Source organism: Aythya ferina, assembly GCF_964211825.1.
Source record: "Aythya ferina genome assembly, chromosome: 20".
Classification (NCBI taxonomy): Eukaryota; Metazoa; Chordata; class Aves; order Anseriformes; family Anatidae; genus Aythya; species Aythya ferina.
This window is the reverse complement of record NC_140318.1, coordinates 1,421,157-1,434,569: the sequence shown is the minus strand read 5'-3', so window position 1 is coordinate 1,434,569 and position 13,413 is coordinate 1,421,157. Positions and strand designations below refer to the sequence as shown.

The following is a 13,413-nucleotide window of genomic DNA, read 5'->3' as shown; positions in this document are numbered from 1 at the left end:
CCTGCTCCCTTCAGGGCCCGTGTGTTTTTATCACAGCCACAGCCATCGGTGCCCAGCCTGGCGTGTGATTTCGGATGCAAATGGAGTCCCTCAGTTCTCCATGGACTGAGCACCAGTGGACACAGGGCTTTTTTGCTGTCCCCCTGGACAGCAGCGGCACTCTTTCACCCCTTGCTTCCCTATTAATCATCAGCATCGTTGTTTTATAAAACCAAGCAGATTATGTTTAACCCCAGTTCCGTATATACCTATATCCCTGTTCCGCACGTAATTCTTGCCCCCAAAGCTATGGCGTTTGAACTTCAGAGAATAAAGTACATTTAATTGGACCTATTATTTTCTTGCAAAGGGAAAGCCTTTCAGATCAGGCTTCAGCCTCTCTGTGCCAATGAAAATACACGTGCCTAATTATTTCCATTTTTCAAAGAACCTCAAAGGCAGCTGATGAAAGGAACCTTTTGCAAAAGCTCACAGCAAACAGAGTGAAGTCACCTAATGTGCAGAGCGAGAAAGCCGCGGTCTCCTCCCGTGCGCATGGGGCCAGTGACGCCCCGCATTGCTGTGAAAGGGTGTGGTGCTGCTGCCCTGCAACAGAAGATTGTCGGGAAATGGTTGAAATTGTAGCACCAAAGAGTTTTTTGGGGGGCTTAGGGCTTTTGGGGCATCATCGTGAAATGTGTTTCCCTGCTGCCGGCGCCTGTTCTCACAGGACAATGCTCTGTCCAGATTATTCAGTGTTTCTTCCTCACTTTGAGAACAACCACTTTTCATTGCAATTTTGCACTAACCTGTCTGGCTTCACTGACGGTAGACTTCTCCTTCCCTAGCTGTACACACCTGGGGTTCCTCCCTTCTCCCATTTCTGCCCCAAAGCCTGGCAGCTTGTGCTGCTCTCCTGGACGTGTGTGTGCTGAGACTCCTTTCTTGCCTGTCTGGCTGCCAGCCGCTGGTACTGGAAGGGTAACGTGAGTTTCCTCCACTTAGAGGTGGCAGGAGACCTTTCCCTGTTACTTTTTGTACATTCTGCTTTAACAAAGGGCTCTGTTCTGGGCTGCAGCTGTGGGGTGACACCTCCCAGCCAGGACAGCCTGGGACGTGGTGCCCCGGGGCCCTGGACTGCCACCAGCACAGGAGGGAGAGGGGAGCAGGGGCAACACATGGCCCCGTGCATTCTTCACATATTTGATGTTTTCGTATTTCACCGGAGAGAGAGGAGCGTCCTGCTCAGCTCTGCATGCACCAGGATGCTCTCCTCGGCTGCTGGTGTTACCTGTAGCTGCTCCATCCACCTCTTTTGCTGTCAGCAGAAGATAGATGCAGTCTGGAAGCTTTTGTCCTCCATCCTTCAAGGGTAGTATTCATTAGGAATTTATTGGCCTCAGAGGACCTGGGCTAGGCCCGGACAAAGAGCCGTGTAACAACGGAGTACACGTGAACTGAAACAAAGACTGAACTCGGATAAAAACTACTCTGGATTTTTTGGTCAGCCTGCAATCTGTTCAACTTTTATTGGCTTTGTCTTGACTATCGGAGGACTTTTCTTCATCTGGACCTAAGCCCAGCTGGACTTAGGCACATGCTTAAAGCTAAATACAAGTTACGTTAGTGTGCTGAATCAGGGCTTTTCTTCTTCCTAAGTCATTTTGCTGTGAGTGCATTTTTGGTGCACATGAATATAAACTGAAGCTGTTATGCTAATAAAGTTGAACTTCCTGATTTTAATATTCTACATTTCTTTTCATTCTACATGGAGACGGTGATGACTGCTTTTGTATCTGAGATTTACATGCGGCCCCATATTTTAGCAGTGACACATAATTTACATGTGATTAGATCAAAGTATTTACTTCCACGAGTTTTAAAACAACAAAATCTGATACTGACTATGCCTATTTCCCTCACCTTTTAAGTGAATAAAGAATAGAAACAGCAGCTTGAAGCAGCAGAAATTTCAAGAGATCTGACTTTAAGGGAGAGGTTTCACTGCACTGTGCTTCTTTCAGATGCTACTGTCATGGCTGGAGACTGGAAGTGGCAATGTTTTCAGAAATGTTTCATGAAATATATTCTAAGTGCAGTTTAAATTACTTTTTAAGCTGGGTAATCTGCCAACGCTTTGTGCTGTTAACAGAGAAGAAGAAATTGCTTCAGAACTGACTGGTGTGCTCAGGAGATGGGAAAGGAATTCCTGCCGAGAATGCGCCCTGCTTCCCACAGAGAGCGTATTGCAGCTCCTCTTGGCTGTGTCAAGAAGCATCCCTGCCCGGGGAAGATAAGCACGTTTTCTGGGTTGCATGGGAAATGCAAGTACATCTGCAGAGAAAGGAGCCCGGGCAAGCAGCCCTCCCAGGCGGCTCCACCTCCCTGTGACAGAAACGACTGTGGAGAGGCCGGCGTCTTAGGGCTAAAGGCAATCGGAGAACTTCAGTGCTTTCGAACCTGCTTTTTCTGATTCTGTGTACTTAAAAACTCTCAGGTCCCCATGCTTTGTGTGAAGTCCCCTGTGCGCCTTCCCTCAGCTCCGACTCACTGAGCCCTGCTGGCACCCCAGCGGGTTCCTGGCAGCCTCCCCTTGCTGTCCCTGCGCTCCCAGCTCCATCTCGAGCTGGCTGCTGGCTGCTGGTGTGCTGCGTGCTGGCCTCCTCGCTCCTTGGTGGTCAGGACAGACCCGAGGAGCACTAAGCCACTGCTGCCTCCCTCGTGGGTGCTGCCCTGCTGCGTGCCCTGAAGCCAGCACCTGCGCTGGGGGGCACCCGTCGCCGGCACGCCAGGCGTTGGTGGCCACGCTGCTGGTTCCTGGGACTGCCCAGCCTGGCTGGCACCACCAGGGGTTTCTTCTGCAGCCCTTGGCCGATCGATAGGATCGGTGTGAGTGGTCTCAGCCCCTTGCAGGAGAAATCCTGCCTTGCGTCAGCTCCGTGTGCGTGGACATGTGCATCCCTGTACCAGGTGCGCTGCGCTGCACGGCCCCGAGCCGGTCCAGGCTGGGCTGTAATTGACTCTGAGCACTGAGCTAGGCCTAATTCATCAGCCTCACAACTCCTCTCGTAAAACAAAGAAATCGCCTCCCCTCCGCTCTCTGCCCAGCCACAAGGAGCAGATAATTAATTCTCTGGGGTGGGGATGAGGCTCTGGGGAGGTTCCGGAGGCAGAGCCCTGCCCTTGGAGAAGCACAAACAGCTGCCCGGGCCCTCCTGGTAGGGGATTTGTTTTCAGCTCACCCAGATAATAAGATCCTTTCTCCTCTTAACCTCTTACCTAGAGTGCAATTAGGGGTAAACAGAGCTGGCTGCTCTGTAAAGAAAGATGTGTTCTTAACCTGGCAAGAACAACTTCTTAATTACTAAGCCGACGGGGGGGAGAGCGGTCTGAGTCTGTCTGAGCCAGGTGATGCTGCAGGACTCACCTGGCTCAGCGGAGGTGCCACACGGCGCCTTGGTGGGATTTCACCTGGGGAACAGGCTGTGTGTAGCCAGCAGCTCGCTGAGATTCACCCTGGCTGGAGAACAGCACCCACGCCTGTCCCCAGACCTGCTGAGTGAGGCTGCCACTGATGTCCCCACCGGTCCCACAGCCTGCTGAGAGCATCACCCCTTTTCCCCCCCCAACCCCGTCCTGCCCTGCTGTCCATGAGCATCTCCCACCACCAGCGTGCGCCAGGCAGGTTTCCCAAATCCAGCAGTCTCCGTGGTGCTCTCCTGGGAGCAGGCACAGTTAAATGGATCACAGGATGCTCTCCACCTCCATTATCTGATTTCCCCTGGATGCATTTGTTCAGTCTCTGCTCCGCGGCTGGTTGGTGACAGCTGTGCTCAGTGAACCATTGTCCAGAAGCAGAGAGCATCCAGTTAACCGCCTAACCTGGCATTGTGACGGTAGGAGTCGAGCTGGGAAGCCCCAGCCCTGAGCTGCTTCTGCCTCTGTGGAAATTCCTGTGGGTGAAGAAGCCAGACTGGTGCTCAGGGACCGGATGGACTTTCCAGCAACATCTTTCCAGTGCTGTGGTGCTGGGGCTTTCCTGCGCATGCTGTTTCTGGGTTTTCTTTTTTTTCCATGGGCAAATAGCAGACAAGATAAGCTGCTGCAGCGAATGGCTTACCCAGATGTTAACGAGCATCTAATCTTTACGTCATTTTTGTGCAAAAGGTGATCAAAGTGGGAGAGTTTGGACGGGCCCCGTTCCAGGCTGCAGCGTGAGTCAATCCCAGCCCAGGGCCCCGAGCTCAGCACCGGCCGTGGCAGCTCCAAAGGCAGCTTGTGTGCTGGCTGTTTGCCTCTTCCAGGGCCCCTTTCAGATCTCAGCTTCAGCTGCAGTACTTTTTTTTCCCCCGTGAAGGAAATGCTGCTCTCCGAGGCTCTGTTTTGAAGCGCGTGGCGGCTGCGAGCCGCGGGCAGCACATGGGCAGCGCTGCCAGCCCCAACCCGGCTCAAGTGACGGAGCAGCAGCATCCAAACAGGGTTTGCTGTGGGTCGTGTCAGCAAGGCCAAGGAGTTGTGAGGTGTTGGGTGCTGAGCATCCCCTGGCCCTCCTGGCACCCGCAGGAGGTTAATGCCTGTCCTCCCGGTGCCCTGCCTGCTCTGCCCGACTCCTCCCCGCCCTGCTTTGAGCGCATTCTGGTTACGAATTTCACACCCTCCTTATCTCTGTGTCTTTCTATTCATCGCTGTAGCTGCAACTTCCCCACTCTTGCGCTGCGGTAAACCCCAGAGCCTGCGGGCTTGGCGTGATGGTGTTTCTGTTCAGGGCTAGGACCCGTGCTGAAGTTTTCCAGTGCTGATGTGTGCTGTGAGAGGTGGTGGCGCTGAGGGCTTTACGGCTCCTTCCGCCACCCGAAAGCGGGGTTTTCCTCCTGACCTGCCAAGTCCAGGGCCGCCTACCCGAGCTGCCCGGGGGGGTGCTGCCCCCCTGGATGCTCTGCCCCTGCTGGCATCTGGACCAGGCACCCTGGATAAAGGCACGCCGGTGGTTGGAACATCCCAGCACCCACGTCAAGGCATCCACAGCCCTGTAAGACAGGATCCGGGAGATTAATTACTGCGAGTATCACTGTCAGCAAATTATGCCTCTCTCTGTTGTCCCTAATCAGACCGTAATAATTGCATTTAAGCTTTGAAATGGCTGAGGTAGTAACGAGGAGCCCTCGGTCTGCAGCTGGATTGCGACAGGAAGCTGCTGGCACGCCGATGGAGCTGGGGGAGCTGGGGGGCTGCGGGCAGTGCGGGGGGCAGCAGCTCACTGCACAGCCTGGGCAGTGCCACTCGTGGTGTCAGGTGCAAGAGCTGCTTTGTGAGCCCCTAATTACCTTTACGGGACATTCTTTTAGGGTGGATTAGGATTTGCTGGGTCATGATCACTCCTCCAGTGGGCTCGCATTGCTGGGATGTCCACTGCAGGCTAACGCTGGGGGAACATTTTATCCTGAGAGTAACAGCCTGTGTGTGGTTTCAAATCCTTCCTCTGTAATGAGAAAATAAAAGCAAAAGATTTGAAACATTAGGCCTTTTTCTTAAAACAACACCAGGAACATTTCCATTATAAACATTCCTTAAGAAAAGGCACATCTTAATTCCAGCCCTCTGATAAGCACATTTTGCACTGAGAATGCTTCTCATTTCCTGCTCGCTTTATGACCAGTCCTGGGTCTGACTCATTCCTGTCCACACCACCTGGCCGGGAGCTGCTGCGAAGGGAAGAGGCCGCTGGAGGTGGGAGTGACCGGATTCCCTCTCTGGAGGACATGGCTCTCTTGTTTTCTATTTCCACCCCTTTTTACTGGAACAAAAATAGCCGTGAACAGCACCGCTCTTCCCGGAGGCTGACACTTGCCTGCAAAGGGGCAATTTTATTGTTTGTGCTCAGGAGGTTGAGCAAATCCCTGTCAGCCAGAGCAAGAAAGAGGATACAGGGGTGGTGTGAGCACGGGAGCGATGCCATTGCAGTCATCCCTGCGTGTTAGGTCTGAGCTTGCGTTCTGGCAGGAGAACAGGAATGGATGACTAAAGAGAAGGAAGCTGTGTCTGATAAAAGGCCAGGCCTGGGAGAAGATGGCAGTGCTTGCTTATTCTGCTCCGCCTCAGCCTTTTCCATGCTCCCTGCGTATCACCCACGGGTGCTGTGACAGCTCCCAGTGCCATGGCACTGTGCTAGCAGCTCCGCGCTGCCTGGGCGCTGCAGCCGAGGGCAGGGCCGAGGGCACGGGTACAGCCCCAGCCCCGGCACTGCTGGCACGGGGCCGTCCCCATGGGCTGCTGCAGGGCCAGGCTGGGGCAGGCAGGCGGCAGAGCCTCGGGGCAGCGAGGGGAGCTGGGCGTTATGGCACAGGCACTGCCTGGAGCACACAGCTCATCGGGCTGCGCCATGTGCCAGAGCCCCAGGTGAAGACCCAGGGCAAGCTTCAGCTCTGCTGCTCCACGAGGTCTGCAGAGGCCGGTCCTGACCCTCCTGCCTCTTTGTTCAGCTGGGTGCTGAATGTCGAGGGCACCAGCATCCCTTGTCGGTGCCACGGATTGAAATGCGCCCGTGCGCCAGGCCCTGGCAGTCTCCGTGAGATGCTGGCACAAAATGCAGAGGCCCTGGGGATTCTGCCTAATCCTGGGGCTGTCAGAGCTCCTCCCTGGAGCCCGGCAGAGGGTGTCCGGTGAGGAGACAGCCCTCGGCTCCTCCTGCCTCCAGCAGCAATCCCCTCTCTTTGCCATCTAAGCAGGGCCTGAGATGCACCCTCCTACCCTCCTTGTTTCGGGAGGCAGCAGATTGGATTGCCTCCTGGTGCTTCCTAAAGGAGTTCTGATGTGGCAGGCTGCCTCTTGCAAATGAGCTGAGCTGCAGCTGGGCTACTAAAATAGGTCCCAGTTTCCTCCGACAGACCAGATCTGGCTTGCAGGTGGCCTGGACCGAGTGCCAGCATGCTGGAAACTGCTACCAGGAGCAGGGTGGCAGCCGGAGCGCGCTGGACTCGCAGTAGCGGCTCCATTATCCGGCACATCGGAGCCAGCTCGCAGGCTCTCAGTTCCCAGGCACTGTGACATATGCTGTCTTAAAGCCTCCGGCAAATTGGAATCAGCTTGGCTTTTCAAAAGCCCTTTCATACAAAGGGCTGACATTTTCTGTGCTTTATTCCGGAGCTGGTTTGGGTTGTTAAAAATTATACCCAGTGGGTAGGAGCTGCCATACCTCCAATTGCTTGCGAGGCTACTCTGTATTTTATCAGCCTATTTTTTTTTTTGTTATTTTGGTGTAAGGAGAGGGGACCATTGTTTTGAAACTGTAGCAGGACTTTCCAATGGATCTGGAAATGTGCTGGTGGTAAATAGCTATCTGAGCAACCAGCCACCCCCTGGCACCTCAAGGACAAGGCCTCCAGCTGTTCCGTTATTCAGCCTGGATCATGGGTCCAGCTGTAATTTCTGTTCTGCTAGCTTAATTCCACACCATTTTTACACTGGCTTTTGAAAAATGCGTGTTTATTCTCCCCCTGCCTTCCCCCACTAGCAGTAAATGCCTCTCAGAGGGTCACCCTGCAGGGCACTTGCCCGTAAGCTGCTCCCCACGCTGTGCCCAGGCTCGTGCCCACGGGGAGGTGGGAGATGCCTGCAGGGTGGATCTGTCTGAATCCAGCCGTGGTGCTGAGCCAAAAGGGAAAAAACAGTGGGAAAAGCAGAGCTGCCTTGTCCTGTCCGGGTGTCAGCACACCCAGGGGCACAGGCATACGTACAGTAGCAACAAATGCAGCGCAGGCCTTCGGACTCTCTTCCAGGACGCCCTGGGAAGGCTGGTCCGCCTTGGATCTTCATCTGGCAACGTTTTCTTTCCCTTAGTGGAGCAACTCCTCCTCGTTCACGTTGCAGCAGGGCCGGCGCTGTCATTTCCACAGCAGGGGCAGAGGAACAGGGCAAGGTTGTAGAAGGAGATGTGGGGAAAACACAGGAGCAGAACCCTCTGGCAAGCCGGGACAGGTGACCCGACAGGCACTTCAAAGGGATGTAATATTTGACTACCAGTAAGAAATATCAGGGTGGAATTGGGAGACACAACATCTGGCTGGGAAGCGGGGTGTGCATAAGACTTTTGAATCATTTTTCAAAGGAAATGGCATCGCTTCAGCCCCGTGACTCCCCGCTGGCCCAAGCACGAGGTCAGAGCAGTGACTAATCGCTACAGCTAATTTAGCTTCTGTGCCTGTTCCAGGAACAAGGTGGTGTGTCGGAGCACGACTTTCACTTCTGTTCTACAACAACTGCTTCAGACTCCGACGCTGTATGCTCACAGGTATTCCAGGCAGAAGCTCAGCTTTCAGGGGTGAGCAGTGAGAGCAGTGCCACGGGCTTGTTCCTGGTGCCCTGCCTGGGGGAGCTGTGGGCACTTCTGGTCCAAGCACCCATGTGGGGAAGTACAGGCTGGGCTCGTGAGTGATGCTGACTCCAGGGTCTTGACATTTGACATTTTCTTCTCTTGATGATTTATACCAGGGAATGCTCCTAGAAGAGTCAAATAAGCACCCTGCTGCCCCATGGGGACGAGCCACAGGGGGTTGCACTGCCCTGGTGAATATTGGGGGGGGACGGGGCCACCTCTCGAAGCTGCAGACGCAGCCCTGTGCCTGGGAGCAGCACCACAGGGCCCTCACTGCTCCTCAGACTGCTTCCCTGTAGGACGTGATGTGGAACCCCCTTCCCTGCTCCCCTCCCTGCAAAGCCTCCCTAATTGCAGCTCCGTGCCACCGCAGCTCCTCCCGTGCCCCTCTGGCTGCCTTGCGGGAGGCGTCCTGGCCCTGGGGGAAGCAGCGCGAGTCGTGCAGGGGCTGAGCGCTCGGTTTTCTGTTCTGATTCTTGGTTAGCTCAATCCCACAGGCAACGTGGAGGACCCAGAGCTACAAAGGGCTGATTTGTCTTGTCCCTGCGTCGTCTAATGGCTGCTGCACCATGCTCCAGAGCTCAGTCCACTCCAGCCCATTAGATCACCCCACTGAAGTGGAGAAAATGAAACGTGTCCTTTCCTTGCCAGGGACTCTGTAAACAGTAAGAAAAGATGAGAACTAAGCCCTCCCCGGCCAGAGAGATTGCTCTAACGATTATTTGCTTTGAGCAGGCATATCTATATTAATTTGCTTTGGGTTGGCTTGATTGTCTTGATAAAGATTACAGTAGACTGGAGGAAAGTTTAGAGGAAAGTGAATTGTTTAATTGCCATCCAGCAGTGGGGGTAGGTCTGGCCCTCCTGTGTCCGTAGAGAGTTTTAATAGGAACACTTGGTTTGGTATGAATGAAATATGAATGGAAATGTGTGTGTGTATCTCCATGTGTGAAAATGCAGCAGAAGAAATGACAGAAGGGTTAAAAGAAAAGGTATCTGCTAATTGCTACACAACACCATATGTGAGATTTCATTCACATGAGGACAAGGAGCAAACTGACCTGAAGATAAGGTGGGAGAAGATGGAGAACAGAGCTGGAGCCATAAATACCCAGATAAGGAAAAGAAAACTCTGAAATTCAGGAATTCTGTGCAAGGCTTCTGAGGGTGAGACGAAGCAATCAGGCAGAAGTTCCCGGAGTCCACTCCTAAGCAGTACAAAGAGCAAGCTGTGTGTGTCCTCCGGAGCACACCAGTGGCTCGGTGCTGCACCGTCCAGCCACTGAGACACGTGAGCCTCACATGAAGGAAAAATCAAGCACTGCACGTCCCAGCCCAGCATAATGCTTCAGCAAAAGGCCGAAGCAGTAGCTTAAATTCAAGCACATCATTAAGTGAGTTAGTGAGGAGAGAAGTGCTGCTCGGTTGGCCCACTCCTTGCTTTCACAGGCGTGAGAACTCTATTTTCAGGGCTCCTGTTGCAATTTCGTAATTAGCAGCAGCAAAGACTTCCCACGAGGCTGTGGAAATGGCGTGTCTTCTACCTCGGCGGTGTGCAGCTGAGCAGAAGTCTGCAGAAATAGCAGAACACCGCCGAGGAAGCTGCGGGGACACCCTGCAATGCTGCAAGAGTCGGGCTGTGCCCGTGCCGTGCGCGGTGAGGGTCAGGGTTTGGCTGTTTGGGACTTCCCACGGCAGCTCGCTGCCATCCCTCTACCCGCACTGCTGCATCCCGGGCTGTGGCAGCTCAGTGCCACGGATAACAACGAGGGATTTGTGTGTTCCTGCTGCGACTCGTCATATGGAAACCACGAGATACTTCCCTGTGATTGCTTGTATCAGAGTGGCTCTGGCACAAAATGGCTCTGGCGTTACCTTCCTAGCTCTCCAGGGTCTTGGTTTGCCCTTCCCATTGCTCAGCTGCTGAGCACTCATATCGATAACTTGCTATTCACTTCTTTGGGAAATGTAATAGCTATTAATAGGATTCCAATAGAGGTTTTCACAGCTTCATTTCAACACTCAGATAGGACCTGAAGCATAACTTCACATTGAGCTTTGGTTTCAGGCTGCCTGTCGCACTGATTCTCACCGGTGGCAAGTCAGAGCAGGGAGATAAGGCAGGAGCCTCTGCTGGGCTCTGATCCACGGACACGGCCGTACCAACAGCAGGTACGTGGCTTCTGTCCTGCTGTGCAGGCCTTGGTGCCAGCAGAGCCAAGGGAACGGCGCGGGCAGACCCCCAGCCCCGCGCTGCTCCTGGAGCCCTCCGCTCCCTGCTGCAACTGGAGACGAGGCAGAGCCAACTTTTTCCACTCCTCGGCCAGAGCCCAGCTGCCCTCGGGGTGTGCGGACGGCAGGCAGCGAGGGGCACTGCCGCTGGGGTATTTCTGACGTGACTAAAAATAGGCAGGAATGGTCTAGGAACGGGGAATCTCCTGGGACACCGGCCTCGCCGAGCTCCGCACACCAGGAAGCTCAGGGACATTTTGGGTAAAAATCTTCAGATGAAACGAGCTACCTGGAACCTGTGGGATTTTTCTCCTCAGTGATTTATGGGGAAACATCCCCTGTCCCCGGCATTGCCTGCAGGCAGCCCTGAGACTGGGCCTCCCTCAGCCCTGCTCCCTCCCCAGTGGGTCAGCTTTGGTAAATGCCTCAATGTGTGTGTCAGAGCTCGTGACAAGGGGTGGGCGCCCTACAAATAAATACCTGCAATTTCCAAACCCAACCTTTGAAGTCCATACAGCCCCGCACGCTGGGACAGACAAGGAAATTTCAGCATTTCATTGTGTCATCTCCAGCTTAACACAAATTACTTAATGCGGAGTTGTGGCTGCAGGCACACATCGCTGTTTCCTGTCCTGGTTTCAGCAATATTGAATTTCCCCAGCCCTACCAGGCCTCGGCTCCTCGTTGCACTCACAGAGACCGGCCATTAGAAACGGGAGGGAAGGAGAAGGGGAGCAGCTCCTGGAGCCGCGTCCTCCGGCTGCTGGGGAAGGCAGGAAGAGGAGATGGCCTCGCTCCGAACCAGCTGGGGCCCCCCTTCCCTGCAGCCCGGTGCCCGGGGACGTGGTCAAGCTGTGCCCAGACCTGGCTTGCCCGGCCGGGCCGTCCCTGCTCTGAACACCTTTGTCCTGGGCTCACGTCCCTCTTCTCTCCCCCTGTTCTCCCAGTGCCCTGGTGGCCAGGCAAGGCGTGCTTTCACCTCGTGCTTTCACCTCGTATCAAGACCAGGGACTGTGCTACCAGGGCAAGAAAAACCAGGAGCGAGTGCGGCTCTGCGGGTGAGCTGCCTGGGGAAAAAACCTGGAAGGCAGAGCTTGGCCCCAGCCCGATCCTGGTGGCCCCTAAAGACAGCGAACATGAGGCCGCATACCAAAATGCCTTTTTTTTTCCTTTTTTTCTTCTTGTTTTTGAACAGGAAGAAAACAAACCAAGCAGTGAGGATGTGAGGGAAGAGGGAGAGGGCTGAGGTCTGGGACCGTGCACCACAGCAGGTAGCTGGGGGCAGCTCTGCTCGGCCCCTCGTGGGCTCGGTGCTGGGAGCAGGGGTCGGGGCTCGCCGCGTGCTGGGCACAGCAGAGGCCAGGCACAGGTTTGTGTCCTGGAGCATGAGAGACACCACGCTGCCCCCAGGGATGATGAAGGCTGTTTTATTTGGGATTTAGGGACAGCATTTTGCTCTGCAGCAAAGAACCAGCCCCGAGCTTCTCTCCGTGCCGAGCAGCCTCCAGGAGCGCCGCTCCCGCCCGCCGCGGGGCTCTCGGGGTGCGAGCGTGGGGGCACGCGGCGGGTGGCTGCCTTCTGAAGTGCCACCGAGCTGCAAAGGAGCGCCAGGAACAGCCTGGGGCCCCCAGAGCAGGTTGCGGGAGCACAGCAGGCACTGCTCCAATTTGACAAGCACAGTGAGTGATTAATGAGCCAGGGAAAACAGGGTGACACATGCAAATACCGGAGATCTACAGAGGAAATGCTGAGGATCAAGTCCACCTTTGTAAACAGAAATATCTCTATTATTGGGGAAGACAAGAAGGGAGCAGAGAAGCTCTCTGACTTCCCCAGACAGTCTCTAATGATACTTTCTGCAGTTTGCATCAATCCAGATTAAGCTTTGGGCTGACACAGACGGATCTTAACTAGGCTCTCGTCCAATGGGGCCGCGTGTTCCCCTGTCCCCTGCCTCCGCCGTGCCGAGCCCGGCTCCGCGCCTGACACAGAGGATCTGCACATCCCTTTGAGCAGCCAGCCCCGCTCCCCTCACCGCTCTGCCAAATGAGGCTCTGGTTTCACGGCGATGAGGAGCGCTGCAGTGATGAGGACGAGCAGGAGGAAGTGGGTTCGGGCTGTGGCTGTTGTTGTTGCGGGCGTTTACTCGGGAAGGAATTGGGGCAGCTGGGAGAGGTGCAGAAGGAGGCACTCACCGCGTCCCAGGGCGCCTCTGCCAGCACAAAGCCCCTTCCACGGCGTGTCCCTGGGAATCCTGCTCCAGCCCTGGGCTCCAGTTTTGGGGAACAATGCCTGTCAGGGTTGTGGGCAATGGGGAATGCCGCTGTGGTGGCCTGGGCTGGTGTCCTGCAGGTCTGGGGCAGGAGGAGCGGTGCCGGCGGGGCGCTTGCAGCAGTGCCATCCGACGGATCACACAGGGCTGTGCTCTCCTCTGAGGGAGGGTTCATCGCTGCCTCTGCACAGATCAATAATTATGTCTCTTCTCTCCATCTGTGGAGCAAAGTCTTGGCCTTCTGGTGCGTGGTCAGATCAAACTTCTAACAACTTCCCAAGTCACACAAGATGGGAGAATTTCTAGGATGAGATTTGCAGAGCTATTGTGGAGTCCATTTTCTTTTGATGCCAACGGGAGATTTAAAATCTGTATTTCAGTGCAAGGAAGGTCGAATAATGTGGAAGCTCCTTGGACCATACAGCAGTGGTACTGGGACTCATCCACCATCAGCTGTGGATTTACTTGTACCAACCTGAGCCTCTGGTGTGTGCCTGCTGCTCACACAGGTGATCCCAGGGCTCGTGGTGCCCTTTCCCCCACGGGGCAGTGGAGAAAA

General features: G+C 54.8%; 1 protein-coding gene across 1 annotated transcript in view; it reads left to right on the top strand.

The window, feature by feature from the left end:
* NEK6 (NIMA related kinase 6) overlaps window positions 1–13,413 on the top strand; it is a 134,105-nt gene that overhangs the window by 43,462 nt on the left and 77,230 nt on the right. The gene's annotated exons all lie outside the window — the stretch shown is intronic.